General features: G+C 43.9%; 1 long non-coding RNA gene across 1 annotated transcript; it reads right to left on the reverse strand.

Annotated features, from left to right (window-relative positions):
- Positions 1 to 370: 370 nt before the first annotated feature.
- Positions 371 to 12,309, reverse strand: LOC139176320 (uncharacterized). Its single transcript, XR_011560723.1, has 7 exons — positions 11,766 to 12,309; positions 11,315 to 11,339; positions 8,363 to 8,922; positions 4,749 to 4,796; positions 2,702 to 2,784; positions 2,172 to 2,282; positions 371 to 528 (listed from the first exon to the last, which is right to left on the reverse strand). It is a non-coding gene; the product is annotated as an uncharacterized lncRNA (long non-coding RNA).
- Between the last annotated feature and the right edge of the window lie 3,396 nt (positions 12,310 to 15,705).

The following is a 15,705-nucleotide window of genomic DNA, read 5'->3' on the forward strand; positions in this document are numbered from 1 at the left end:
GGGTAATATTGATCTCCTATGACTACTGGAATGAGCAGATATGAGAAAACAGAATTCTTAAAGACAATGACAGAAGGATAGATGTTAGAAATAAATTTGCAGTTTCTTAAACTACAAAGACTGAGTTGTGTGAAGGGGGAAATGATCCCAGTGGTAGACACTAAGGTGACTGGCTTAAGACAATTTCTTAAGTTCTACCTCTGTTGAGGGGGTTATTTTATACATACTTGTTTTTACAAAAAGTTATTTTGAAAGTAAATAGATAAAAACATTTAATGAAAAAACTTACTTATAAATATGGAACATATAGATATATACAGAACAAAAAGATAAAACTGTAGATAAAACTAATACTAAATTGACAGAGCAAAACAAACGAAGCTGTACTAAATGAGGACTCTCAGTAGAGAGGCAATGAGGCCTCCCCTGATCTGGTCCAGATGAGGCTCCTGGTGCTGTGGGGGCTCCATCCCCTCTGGGGTCCAGGATGATGTCCAGGTCCAGGTCTTCAGGGATTCAGAGCAGAGCCTGCAACACCAACACAGGTGATGGAGTCCCTGGAAGGTGCAGAGTCAGACAGAGGAGGGCTCCCTGGGGAGGGTGTGCAGGACCCAGAAGACTTCCCAGCATCTAGACTTGGCTTTGGGGCTCAGATCTGCAAGGCACTGGGTCTGTTTGCTGCTCTTTGCTGAGGGTGTTGTCTGTTAGTAAGGAGTGTCTAGAAATGTCCCCCAGGACCAAGTACACCTGGGCATCTGGCTGGCAAACCTCAACTGATGGGTCCCCTGGACAGTGAGACTCAGGCAAAGGAACAGGGGACTTGGGATTCAGGATTGAAAGTTTGGGTCCCCCCTTCCCTCTAGGCCCTGGGAGAAGCAGGACATCAGATGACACAGAGGGTAGGAGAACCTGCCCACCCATCCTACACAGTAAAACTGCTCCTGAGACCTGAGCATTGGAAATGGACAATCACCTGGAATCTCTGTTTTCCTGAATAATTATTTCTAAGCCCCAACCAAACTCTCCTGAGGTTTCTGCCTTTAAACTGTTTTTATATTATAAAAAGTACATTTTAACTGTTTAGCATATTGCAACATTGAAATTTGAGAGAAAACATTTCTTTTCAAACTATAATAAAACAAGATATGTTATTAATGACAGACTTGGGAAGAAAATAAAAGGAACATGAGTAACTTGAATCCTGCCACTCATCCCAAGTGTGCGGCTCAGTCGCTTGAGTCATGTCTGAGTCTGCGCAACCCTATGGATGATAGCTCACCAGGTTCCTCAGTCACTGGGATTCTTCACACAAGAACACTCGAGTGGGTTGCCATCTACTTCCCCAGTGGATCTTCCATACCCAGGGATCAAACCCTTTTCTTGTGTCTCCTGCATTGGCAGGAGGGTTCTTTACCACTAGCACCACCATCCCAAGTGCACAAAGGACTAAATTGCTTTCTGGTGTGTCTTCAGTTGGACACATACACAGAAAAATCTACAGAACCTCCAAATTCAGGTTGAGAGATGCTGCCCTGAGGTGACCTAGGACCCCAGGGTTCCAGATCCTGAGAAACCCCAGACTTGGGCACCCCCAGGCTGGCTGGGACCCTCAGGACCAGGGAGCACCCACAGGGATGCAGAGCTGCCAGGTGATGCCCTGCCTGCATGACCTCTGGGCACCTGTGTCTCCTTCACTCTGTTCCCAGAGCCCAGGACTGGGGAGGGCAGGGCCGCCCCAACCTCTCTCTGCAGCTGGTGATGGACTAGGGATTCCCCCTGCTGCCTTTAGCAGGGTTGGGAGGGCAGAGCTGGATCCTGCAGAGGGAGATGAGGAAACCCCCACGGGGAGATCTTTAAAGAGAGCAATCTGGAAGAGCAGCTCCTGGACTCCTGCACACGGTGGCCCCACAGTGCCCCTCAGCCTCCCTGCAAATGTAAGAGCTGCCAGAGAAGCCAGTCCTACAACCTCGGGGGCATCTCTGGATGGGACCTGTGCCTTGGGGAGACAGGCTCAGGGCATCCTCCACTCGTCTGCACAGAGTGTTACCACCCTCTTGTCTCTACATTTGTGGTAACCCTCAGAAGCAGACCCCATGGTTTCTGCTGGTGATTCTGAAGCACCAACAAGCAAATGGGGTCATGACAGAGACACAGGCCCTCGTCTGCCTCACCTTTCACCCCAGGTCCCACGTTCACTCTTGCTCTTCCAGGTCTTCCTCATCATCGCTGCTGACTTCTCCTGAAGCAGTCTTCAAAAAGATGACCAGAGATCTTTTTGGTATCTGGAAGGAAGAGATCAGTCAAGCAGGTCCAATCCCTCCCAGGGTAGGAAAGCAACCATATGGGGTAGCTCAAGGCAGTGCAGACTTCATGGGGGCCCTTCAGCTGTGTGGGTCCAGACCTGCTGACTCCAGCCTCACCTCCTGCTCAGGCCACTCATGGTGACAAAGCCAGGTTCAAGGGTGCAGATATGAGGACAGGAGTAGGGAAATGCTCAGAAAATGGGGGAATAGGGCTGAAGATAGATTCATAGATTTTATATAAGCTCCTAGGTCCCCAAGTGCCTATAAGACACCAGGTCCTGCAGAAGGCTAATCAGAAAAAGAGGGAAAGAGGAGAAAGGGAAGAGTTGCAAAGAAGAGTCTATTGATCAGGATAAGAGAGAACATTTCTAAAAGATATGAAAGAAGAAATAAATGACCTCTATAGTCTTGCTCTCCTCCAAATCCTCAATATGCACCATGCAGTTTCTTGGTGTCTGAGGGCAGCACTCATCTGGAGTGGCTGTGGGAAAGCAAAGGGGAGATTTAGAGTCAGGATGTGACCAGGGGACCCTGTGCTCCTCACAACCTGGCCTTGGGACCCCTGGTGCCCTTTTCTCCAGGGACCTCCCAGGGCCTCAGTGTTTCACTTCTGCAATGAAAAAGTGGGTCTTTGACATCCAACATCCTGTTGCCACCCTCAGCTTGTCTACGAGTGACGAGGAATGACATCATTTCCACGTGTTCCTCCTCCAGGTGGTCACTGTCTCCATGCATCTCTGCCCATGACCTTGCTTGCCTCCTTCTCCCTCTGTTTCCCCTCTACTTCCTTCATCATTTCTCTCCTCTAGTCACTGTTCTTTTCCTTCCTCCTTGAGCCTCCACCAACCCTAGAGTTCTCCAACATGGAAACATTAGAAGAAGGACCATGTGTGTATGGCCACAGTCTCTAATGAGTCCATTATTTAATTAAACAATCCATCACTCTCAGGAAGGGCCTGACATGGACATGAGAATCTTCTGAGTCCTAAGGGAGGGAAGGACAAAAAGTTCACATAACAGAGACTATCCTGTTGCCTGACGTGGCCTCAGTAGCCTGGGAGATACTTAATGCTCTCAGCAACACCTTAAGTTTCCCAGACCCTAAGAGAGGATAGAGGCAAACACTTTCAATTTCATTTAGCCAGAAACAGAAAAAAGAAATCCAAAAATATATATGGAACCCCTAAGGACTCCAAACAGACACAATAATCTGGAGAACTAATTTCAAATTTTCTCACCTCTTGATTTCAAAATACAGTACAAAGATATAGGGATCAAAGCTGTATGATAGTGACATAGGAACACATGCATAGCCCTAAAGACCAGAACAAAGAGCCCCAAGTAAACTCATGGTTATAGGGTCAAATGAAATTCACCAAGTTTCTAAGACAAGAAAAGAGTGAAAGCATAGTCTCTTCAACAGTCAGTAGGATGAAAAGATAACCTACAGAAAAATTACAAACAATATATCAGAAAGGGAGATCATACTCAAAGTATATAAGAAAATACCACAACTCAAATGTAAAACAAGTAAAAAAATGAAAGGTAAATAAACGAGTTGAGGAGTGTGCAAAGATTGTGATCAAAACCACCGAGAGCTTCTGTCTGGAGGGAGTATTGGGTTCTAAGATGAGCAATCACCCTGAGTCCTGCCGCTCTGAGTCTCTGACCTAGGTCTGGTCAGTCCCAGAAGACCAGGTCAGTAGGGCTCCTAGAACATGTGTAAAGAAAGCCAGCAGCCCCTTCACAGTCTCTAGAATCTGCAGCCATGCTGGTCTCTAGGAACACATGGGCTGCTCTCAAGTGGAAGCACCTTCAGCACAGCATCCTTGGGGAGGTGTGGTTCTGAGAGGAACTCCAGCAGACTCAGCCCAGGCAGGGACTCAAGAGCATGTGTGTTCTGACTCATTCAACCCTGAGAGCACCCTTTACATGAGGAATAAACAGTGAGGACAAACATGAGGGTAGGCCACACGTCCTGAAAATGCACAGGGAGAGAGTTCATATCTCACGCACAACCTGACACTCACTGCCAGAACTTGGTCTCCAGTGTCAAGTGACTATGAGACTTTTGTGCCACTAGGATATGGCCATGATAGGAGAATCTAAACATGAAGCCAAAGTCCTTCGTGTATACTACACTGCAGGTAATAACCAGAAGCCAAGCTTTCATATTTGGCAGGTGAAAGGGCAAGGAACAAGGAGTCTTGTGAGAAAGGATATTTCTAAATCGAAAAGCAAGAAGAAATGACTATAAGCACAACAGAATAAACTACATGGACACATAGCTCTATTATATTGTTAAAATACGAAAAGAACAAACTACAACTCTAGACATATTTCCTTCTTCTTCCTTGGTTTATATTCATCTCTGAAGAAGCAGGTCTAACTCAAATGGTCCAGGAACCCTCTCCCTCTAAATCCCACCTGAGAGTTGTTCCCTACCTGCATTCTCTTCCGCATCACTGCTGCTAACGTTTTCCACAAAACAGTCTGTAGAAAGATAACCATGAGCAATAACACAGTTATTACACAAGTTGAGCTACCCATTTCTCCTCCTCCACTTGGCTCACACAGCATCTCCCCAGTCTTCCTTCCAGGCTCAGACTTCCCCTGTGCTTTGTGGAGTCAGAGCCCTTCACAAGACGGTGATCACATTTGAACATATTCACATGAGAAAGAGGCTGAGAAAATTACCTTTTAACCTTCTACTTCTACAGGCCCAATAGAGCCCTTACATTCAAGCTTACGAAGCTGAAATGCCAATGCTTATGGACACTTTTGAAATATGGCTAGTGTGACCAAGCTATGTGTGCTTTTTGTGATTGTTTCAATATAACAAGTTAAGTATTGTTGAAATATGTTAATTATAGATAGGCAGCTCTAGCTAATGGCTACTACACTGGAAAGTTCAGCTCTAAGGGCTCCACAGACAAGGAAAAGGCAACTAATTGCCTGTTCTGGTTTTCATTTATTCCAGATGATATGATGGCCTGATAAGATCATTCATATGCAGGTAAATCTGGGGCTCTTGAACCCAGTCCAGGCACTGGGAGAGTGCTTGTGAACATCCCAATAGTGCTGGAGTGGGTAGCCGTTCCCATCTCCAGGGCATCTTCCCAGCGCAGGAATTGAACTCGGGTCTCCTACATTTCAGGCGGATTCTTTACCAGCTGAGCCACAAGTGAAGCTCGAGAATACTGGAGGGGGTAGACTATCCCTTCTCTAGCAGATCGCCCTGACTCAGGAATCGAAACAGGATCTCCTGCGTTGCAGGCAGATTCTTCAACAATTGAGCTACCAGTGAAGCCCTAGTAAGGTGAACACTCAGATTCAAAGAAAATTCTCAGGAGGGAGCTCATTTGTGGGCAGAGGTAAAGGGCATGGCCCAGCACTCGTGTACTACAAGTAACCAGAAAGTAGGTATGGAGGGAAGGGAGGAATATTCACTCTCTTCCTGAGCCCATCTTTCCCATCCCTGATTCTAGAGGCCCCAAGGAAGGCAGTGGAAAGGGCTTATTAGGAAGTGAAAGTTTTGTGCACTGGAAACCATAGAACACTGTTGAAAGAAGAAGAGACAAGTAATCGGAATACCGTACCATATTCATAGACTGGAATATTTTAGTGTTGTTGACCTTCCTATACTCCTAAAAGTGATGTACATATATATTGAAACCACTTACAAAATCCCATGTCATTTTAATAAAATGGAAAAAAAAAAAATCTCCCAAACTACGGAACTCAGAAGAAACCCAAAGAACAAAAGCAGTCTTGAGAGCAAAGAACAACAATGGGGCCTTCAGGCTTCCTAAATTCAGAACAGGCAAGAATGCCACAGCAGTCAAAACTGTGTTCTACCTGCAGCTAAATAGGCAGAGAGACCAATGAATCGTAAGGAGGGAATCTTGAATACACTGACCCCTGTGGCCAAATGATATTTGCTAAGGTTCTAAAATTATCAAGTGAAAGGATCGTCTCCTCAAAAATCAATAGACAGGCAACCTATAGAATCAAAGAAGTATCTGCAAACTTTGTATCTGAATAAAGGGCCAGTATCCCGAATATAAAAGCAACTGCTAAAACACAACTTCACAATAATATCAGGCAAATAACTGACTTTAAAACATGTTCAAAAGCTTCCATAGACATTTCTTCATAGAAGACATAGAAGTGATCAATATACATAGGAAATATGCTTAGCATCACTAAGTAGCAAGTGGGGTACTTAGTGGAAATGGAAACCAAGTCAAAAGGAGATATCACCTTTCAGGAGGTGTATTATATGAAGAAAATAACAGATGTTGGCAAATATGTAGAGAAGTGGAACTTCCGTGCCTGTTGGTAGGAATGATAAACGGCATAGCCATTATAGAACAGTTTGGAAGTCCCTCAAAAAACTATTAAGATTATCATAAGATCCAGCAATCATTTATTTGAGTTTATTTCCAAAGAAGATAAAACTAGAATGTTTCAGGAGATACCTATAATCTCATACCCATTGTTGCATCGTACACAACAATCAAGATAGAAAAACTGCTCAGTGTCCAAGGGCAGATAAATCAAGAAAGAAAATGTGGTGCATACATACACTGGAATGTGATTGAGTCTTTAAAAATGAAGGCAATCCTGTCATTTGAAGCAAAGTGGGAAGCTACTGGTAAGGATGAAATAAGCTAGTCGCAGGAGGACAAATACTGAACAATTCCATTTACCTGCCATATGGAAAGCAAAGTTCAGGGAAGCAGAGAATAAAAGGGTGGATCCAAGACCTGGGAAGAGGTTGACACAGGGAGTGTCTGTCAAGGGTTACAGGAGTTTAGTGGCAGTATGGAAAATTCTAGAGACGTGCTAAACAACATGGTGCATTGAGTTAACAGGACAGACTGGACACTTCAAAGGGTAAGAGGCAAAGCTGGAATGAACTTCCTCCATTTATGCCTGGAGCCTCTTCCTTTCTCAGATTTCTCTGAAACTGGGTGTTGCTTTTGGCAGCCCTTCTGCCCTTCTGCAGGGGCTGCCTGCAGAAGGAAGGCGCCTCCCCAGTACTGGGGGCCTTGGATGAGGGGGAGAGATTCATTCTGAGGCTCCAACAGAAAGAGTTTGAATGAGGGAAGTGGCAGAGTGGTGAATCATGAGCAATCAAATCCTACAAGACCTACTAAGTGATGAGATTTACTATTAAATGAAGGTGTGGTTGACCCCCTAAAGGGGATTCTGAAACAGTTTTGCTCATTAAGAATCTTATAGGACTTCTATGGTGGCTCAGTGGTTAAGAATCTACCTGACAATGCAGGAGACAGGAGTTCAACCCCTGGTCTGGAAAGATTCCACATGCTGTGGAGCAACTAAACCATGTACCACAACTACTGAGCCCACGTGCCAAACTATTGAAGCCCAAGAGCCCTGGAAGCCATGCTCTGCAACAAACAAGCCACTAAAGTGAGAGGCCTACGCACCACAACTAGAGAGTTGCCCTTGCTCTCCATAAGTAGAAAGAAGCCTGGGCAGCAAGGAAGGCCAAGAACAGCCAATAAAAATTTTAATAAAAATTAAGAAGAATCCTGTAAACATCTTCCTCAGTAGTGATGGGATTTGTCTTCCTGGGAAAAGGATGTTCACTTGGTATAAAATCAATGGATACAGTGAATGTATATACTTTGTTTTATTTTTATACACATAAACATTCATGGTACATTGTGATGGGAAATATTTTGGGGCTGACACCACTAACAGTGACGTTTAGGGTGACAGATATTTTGGAAAACACAACCCAAAAATTCAAACACACAAAGAATCACACTATTCATTATACATAAAAACACACCCAGTCCCATGGACAGAAACCTACACTATTAACCATAATACAGCTTCTTCCTGGAAGTACAGTAATCATCCACATTGATCTCTTGTAAATTACTTTCTATCACCAGGGCCCCTATACTCATTCCCAGCAGGAATTTGGAATCAGTTTGGCCTCTACACTAAAACCAGCGAGAAAGCCCCAACTTTCTCATCTACAAAGTTTTTTCTCCCAAAGGGAACGATTCTAGAATACATACCACTTTCACATCCTGAAAGGGCCACCTGCAAGTACAGAAGAGAAGACGCTATGAGGGTAAGATCACATAGATGCACAGTCTTTGGTTCATTTGGTGACAGTAGAAAACCTGATGAGGAGCAGTGTGGAGTCCAGGGAACCCAGCAAGATCAGCACACACATACTCAGGATGAAAGGCATGACCTGTGCCTGGAGGATGGAACTCCAAGTCCATTTAGGCTGGAAATTGCCCAATTCTTTTCCTAGAAGAAATGTTGCTGCAGGAGAGAGAAATCTGTACTCTACAGAGTGTAATGGATGCTAACAATTTTAGTATCTTGTGGACTGAGGAATCATGAGTTGGTAATAAGACTCTCATCTACATTATCCCAACAAAGGGAACTGTCTCTATATGAAACAAAAACCATCAGAGTCACAACTTAATTCTACTGAAAGAGAAATGAAACAATATTTCTATCTCATACCAAAAAAAAAAAAAAAAAAAACAGCTTGCCTTGGAGAAACACTGAGTCTCTTCTGTGTTGTCACATGGTGGGTTGACTGGCAGGTCCTCAGTGAAGTCTAGAGGGACACAGAGTAGCTGTTAGAACACTGGTGAAGCTGTTCAGGAATCATGCAGGGGGTTTTCTTTTTGTGTGGACATGGGGTGGTGTGTCCAGATGTGGGAGGTTATTAAGCATGAGGTGAACTTATGTTCATCCATCCTCTTTGGAGGAGGAAGGAAAGTCAAGGAGAGGAAGAAGGAAATGAAAATAGTACTTTGGCTTTCTAGCTAGAGGAACCTAATCAACATGAAATATTCAATCTAAAAAAAGGAAAGCTCTAAAATGTGTGTATTGTTCGATGAAAGAGACCCGTGACTCCTCCTGCTTCTTGTGAGGTCCTGCTAAATTACCACTGTCCCTTGATTTTTCCCAGATCACTCTTCTCCAGGATCTATAGTTGCTGATATTCTAATCATCATGTTTTGTATGAGACTTTGTACTTGATTAAAAGTGATCTTTGTTAGGGAACTGAATTCAATATTGGGCAAAGTGTGCTATTCTCTTAATTCACTAACCAATTTTCTTAAATGAAATCAAATATGCAGTATTTGGCAATACTGAATTCCTGCCATTTAATAAGAGCCACTATGAATGATATCATATTTTTCTATCAATATTTGTTTTCTATAGTGTGCATATCCACTGAGTCAGTTCCTGTCCACATTCACAAGGGCAATATGTATAGTGGGAAAGTTGATTATAGAAAGCACAGTTTCTCCACCAGGTTTTCTTGGGGAGCTAGAGGGACACAGAGTTGCAGTCAGGACATGGGTGAGGATGCTTATCAATCACTCAGTGTTTCTTTCTTCTTTTTTTTTTCTCCTTTTATTTGAAGGGGACATAGGGTCAAGTGTATGCATGAGGGAGGTTAGTAGCTATGGACCGAGCTGCTGTTGAATCATCCTTTTTGCTGGATGAAGGAGAGCAAAGGAGAGGAGAAGGAAAGAAATGAAATAGTTTCTGCGTTTTGACTAGGGATAACGTAAATGATGGGGAAAAAAGTAACACTAAAATGCATGCCAGCTTTCAGTGACAGAGACCCATGAACTTCCTGCCTGTTTAGAGCATCTGTTAAATGGTCCCTGTCTTCTGGATTTTTTCTCAGATCATCACCTCCCCAGGATCCACATTTGTAGCTACTGAATTTAGAATGTTTTCTCTCAGACTTTGTTCCTAAAAAAAGCAAACTCTGTTAGAGGACTGAATTCAATCCTACCTTTCCAAATAGCTACTATTAACCATGTGATATTCTTTCCCAGTCTTCATTTTCCAAACAATGTTTCCATGTCCACTGAGTCAGTGGCAGTTCACTCACAGAAGTCATACATTTAGTGGGACAGTTCGTTGTAGAGAGGAAACATAGGCTGAACGCTGACTTTGTCTAACCCAGGATTACAATGTTCAGGAGATTACAACAAAAGTAATGGTCGTTAGACTAACTACCAAGTTCCACTGTGAGATCTATTTGACACCTTCCATTGACTGTGTGCTACAGGGTCTAATCAATGTAAGTTTATGGTAATGTCACCCAGTACAATGAAATGTTTCCCTGATAGAATCTGCTCTTGTTCTTGTTTAAGCAATGACACTAGCATCAACACATATGACCAACATTGTCTGCACAAGGCCACACAACTCTCAAGATCTGAGAGCTGACCAGGAAGATGCGACCACATGGTGCCTTTTACCCTAATGACTGTGCCAAAGTTGGCTGTTAATCCACTTTGGTTGCCCTGGGTTTCAGGACAACTGACCCCACCTTAAAATGAGTCTGGAACTCTGGAACTCTAGTACCTCCAGGCATGGACATAGATGCAGGGACCCCTTTCTCCATGAATGAGGACCATGGCTGAGCAATAAGTGCAGGTCAGGGGTCCAGAGCAGACACAATGGGACCACCCATAGGTTCCCAGTTTGGCTTGTCCACTTAGGACGTCAAGAGCTTGGGCTGCTTTTCTCAGCACCATCTCCATTTGAGGATAATGAATATTAACCAAACTTGAGGAATGGCTGAGTTGAGGGAAGAGTCAGGTAATATATAGACAATGTCCAGTGGTGATGAGAAGTGTTGAGACAGTTTATGGTTGACTTGCGCTGTGTAAGAGGGACACATCGCCTGAGGAAACCCACACACATAGAGCTTCAGAATCACAACACATGGGCCCAGACATGGGCCCACAAACGTGATTCACACAAAGCCACAGTATCTAAACGATGTAGCTGTTTCCAAGTACCATAGAACACTGACATTGTTCTTTTCTGGGAGATCAGTCTCTTCTCTGGACCCCAAGTCCTCACACCCATAGGAATCCAGCAATAGGGTGACTCTGGAAAGCTAGCTGGCAAGAGAGCCCCAGAATCATCAGCTAAATTGTTCCTCAGCAGAGGGACGGTCAGTGAATACTTACCATGTTCATTGGCTGCTCCGGCTGCCTGTGATTAGAGAGAAGAGAACAGTGTGAGGGTTGCCAGCACCGTGTGTTCTCTGCAGTAACTTTTATATTATATGATATTTTGTTTTCCTCAGGTAACTAAACTCTTAAAAAAATCAATCGTTCCAAAAGGAAACAGAGAGGACCCTTGTTGAAAAGGCTGGGCTCTTTCACTTAGGATCTTTCAGTTTCCAGGAGGAAAAAATTCTACTGAGGAAAGTACCTACAGTAGTAATTGACGGTATTTTTTAGTGCCCTTTTGAATCAGGTCTCTGTTGATAACAGAATTAATGTCAATATTTCACCAGCAAGGAATTGCATACATAAGTCCTAATATACATTTTCAGATTACTGTAACTGTATTTCACTGAATGAAACATAAAGAAGTGAAGCAGGATCCATGTGAGACACAAACAGTTGAGCTTACCTCCAGGGGTCGGAGAGGTGATTCCTCAGCCCCGGCCTGGGGCAGTTCCACCACGAGGTGCTCCTGGGGAACTAGAGGGAAACAGAAGGCCATCAGGACAGAGGAGAGTCTACTTCCAAAGATCTCAGGTTTCTTGTTTGTTTGTTTGATGGGACATGGGGTGCAATGTGTACATGAGAGAGGTTAGTAACTGGGGACTGAGCTGCTCTTAAACCCTCCTCTTTGCTGGATGAAGTACAACAAAGGAGACAAGCAGGAAGGCAATGAAAGAGAGTGCCTGCACTTAACTGGTGATAACCAAAGTAATGGGAAAAGTGAAACATTACAATGCATGCCAGCTTTCAATGACAGAGACGCATGTCCCTCCTGGCTGTTAGAGCTTCTGGGAAATCACACCTATCTTCTGGATTACTTCCTAGATCACTGCATCCTCAGGATCCACTGTTTCAGCTATTGTACTTACCAAGTCTGTGAGACTTTATTCTCGATTAAAAGCAAACTCTTGTTAGAGGACTAAATTCAATACTACCTTTCCAAATAGCTATTATTAATCATGCAATGTTGTTTTCCAGGCTTGATTTTCCAAACAACGTTTGCAAGTCCACTGAGTCAGTGGCGGTTCACACTCACAGAAGTCACACTTTTAGTGGGACAGTTCATTATGGAGAGGAAGCATGGAGTGAACCTGACTGTCTCTGACCCGGCTGTGTATGAGATTTACGACAAGAGTCATGGTCACTAGACTATCATGTTCCACTGTGAGCTTTATTTGACAATTTCCCTCGAGTGTGTACTACAGGGTTTAATCAATGTGAGGTTATGGTAATGTTACCCAGTACAATGAAATACACCTCTGATGATAATATGCTTTTGTCCTTGTGTAAACAAAGACAGGAACACCAGCACATATGGCTTACACTCTACAAAAGGCCACCCAACACTCAGAATCTGTGACTTTACCAAGAGGATGTGAGTCCCGAGATTCTCTTCCCAATAATGACTGTGCCAAAGTTGGCGATAATCCACCTATGGTTACCCTGGGTTCTTTGACCACTGTGCCCACCTTATAATTATAATGATGGGCAGGATCTGGACCCCTGGGCCTGCTAGTACCTCCAGGGATGGCTATAGATGCCAGGACCCCCTTTCCACATGACTGAGGATCACGTGGCTGACTGGTAGGAGCAGCTTACTCATTCAGAAGAGCCAAATTTGGATCAACCCTAGGTACTCAGTTTGGCTTTTCCACTAGGAGGTTAAGATTTTGGGCCATTTGTCCAATTGCCATCTTCACTTGAGGAAAATTAGTATTAAGCTATTTTGGGGAATGGGTTCCCTGATAGCTCAGTTGTTAAAGAATCTGCCTGCAATGCTGGAGACCTGTGTTTGATCCCTCAGTTTGGAAGATCTCCTGGAGAAGGGAAAGACTACCCACTCCAGGATTCTGGCCTGGAGAATTCCATGGACTCTAGTGCATGAGGCTGCAAAGATTTGAATACAAACTGAATGACTTTCACTTTCACTTTTGAGGAAAGACTGAGTTGAGGAAAGAATCAGGTAATGTATGGCCAGTGTGCAGTGGTAGTGAGAAGTGTTTAGAAAGTTCACAGTTGACTAGTGCTGTGTACCAGGGAAACATCTCCAGAGGCAACACACACAGACACAGAACTTCAGAATCACACCACCTGGACTCACACAAGGGCCCCCAACCCTGATTCACACAAACCCACAACATCTAAATGATGTAGTTGCTTCCAGGTACCATAGAACAAAGACACTGTTCTTTCCTGGGAGATCAGTCTCTTCTCTGCACCTACAGCTTACACCCTAAGTAGGAACCTGGCATCAGGGCCACTCTCCAACCAGAGCCAGTCAGAGAACCCCACCTTTATCAGTTGGATTGTCCCTCAGCAGAATGATGATCCCTGAATATTTACCGTGTTCACAGGCTTCCCCAGATTCCTGTGATTGCAGAGAAGAAAACAGAGTGAGTGTCTCAGCATCTTGAATTTTCTGCACTAAGTCTTCTGTTATCTGTTTTTTTGTCCTCAGGTAACTAGCACTCTTCATTTCAGTGGCTCCAAAATAAAACAGACAGTCTTCTGTTGGGAAGACTGGTCTGTTTCTCTTAAGATCTCTCAGTTTTAATTTGATCAGTGTTTACAAATTGTTTTTCAAGAAAGAACACTTTCTGCTGAGCAAAGTACCTACAGTAATAAATGATGCTGTCTTATTTAAATGTCCTTTTGAATCAGGACTGTGTTAATAATAGATTTATCCTCTCTACTTTCCCAGCCAAGGATTCTCATGCCTCAGTGGTAACGTAAATTGTCAGATTACTATACCTGTGTTCAACTAAAAGGAAAATAAAGCAGTGAAGCCGCAGCCTTGCCCCGGTTAAGAAAGGTGCACTTACGTCCACAGTCCTCAGAGGCTCGTCTTCAGCCCAGTCCTGGGGCAGTTCCACCACGATGTCCTCTTGAGGAACTGGAGGGACACAGAACAGCACAGGGACACAGGTAAGGTGCTCACTGACCTCTCAGGAGTCTTTTTCATTGGAGGGGCATGGGGTGGACGGTATGCATAAGGCATTAGTAACTATGCACTGAGTTGCTGCTGAATCATCCTCTTTGTTGTATAAATAAGAGCAAATCAGAGGAGCAGGAAATAATGAAACAAAACTTCTGTATTTTAACTAGTGATAACAGTTCGGGATAAAAGAAACACTGAAATGCATGCCACCTTTCACTGACAGAGACTCATGAAACTCCTGCCTGTTTATATCTTCTGCAACACCAGCCCTATCCTGACGGATTTCTTCCTAGATCACTGCCTCCCCAGGATTCAGTTTCAGCTGATGCACTTACTATGTTTTCTGTGAGATTTTGTTCTTAATTAAAAGCAATCTCTGTTAGAGGACTGAATTCAACCCCTACCTTGCCAAATAGCTATAATCTATCATGTGATGTTTCTTCCTAGTCTTCACTGTCCAAACAATATTTGCACGTCCACTGAGTCAGTGTCTGTTCACACTCATTGAAGCCATACATTTCGTGGGACAGTTCATCATGGAGAGAAAGCATGGGGTAAACGTTGACCTTCTTGGACCCTGGTGTGCAGGAGGTTTACAACAAGAGTCAAGGTCACCAAGCAGAGTGTCAAGTTCCACTGTGAGATCTATTTGACACCTTCCCTTCAAAGTGTGCTACAGGGTTTAACCAATGTAAGGCTTATGGTAATGTCACCCAGTACAAAGAAATATCTCCCTGATGACAATCTGCTTTTGTTCTTGGTTAAACAATGACACTAGCACCAACAGATATGGCCTGTACTGTCTAAACAAGGGAACACAACTTTCAGATCTGTGAATTGACCAGGAGGATATGAATCCCAAGGTGCCTTTCACAATAATGACTGTGCCAATGTTGGCGATAATCCACCTACGTTTGCCCTGGGTTCCATGACCACTGAGCCCATCTTACAATGATGGGCACAATCTGAACCTCTGGAGCTCTAGTACCTCCAGGCATAAACGTAGATGCAGGGACCCCCTTGCTCCATGACTGAGGATCCCATGGTTGAGTGATAAGTGCAGGTCAGGGGTCCAGGGCAGACACACTGGGACCACCCCGAGGTTCTCAGTTTATCCTTTTCCACTTAGGAGGTCAATAGCTTGGTCCATTTTTTCTCAGCACTGTCTCCAGTCCAGGAAAATGAATATTAACCAAACTTGAGGAATAACGGAGTTGAGGAAAGAATTAGGTAATCTATAGCCAGTGCACAGTGTGATAAAAAGTGTTTAGAAAGTTCACAGTTGACTTGTGCTGTATAAGAGGGAAACATCTCCTGAGGAAACACACACAGACAGCTTTAGAATCACACTGCATGGGCTCACACATGGGACACTAACCCACGCATCTACATGATATAGTTGTGTCCA

The sequence above is a fragment of the Bos indicus genome, chromosome 16, assembly GCF_029378745.1.
Source record: "Bos indicus isolate NIAB-ARS_2022 breed Sahiwal x Tharparkar chromosome 16, NIAB-ARS_B.indTharparkar_mat_pri_1.0, whole genome shotgun sequence".
In the NCBI taxonomy this organism is placed as follows: domain Eukaryota; kingdom Metazoa; phylum Chordata; class Mammalia; order Artiodactyla; family Bovidae; genus Bos; species Bos indicus.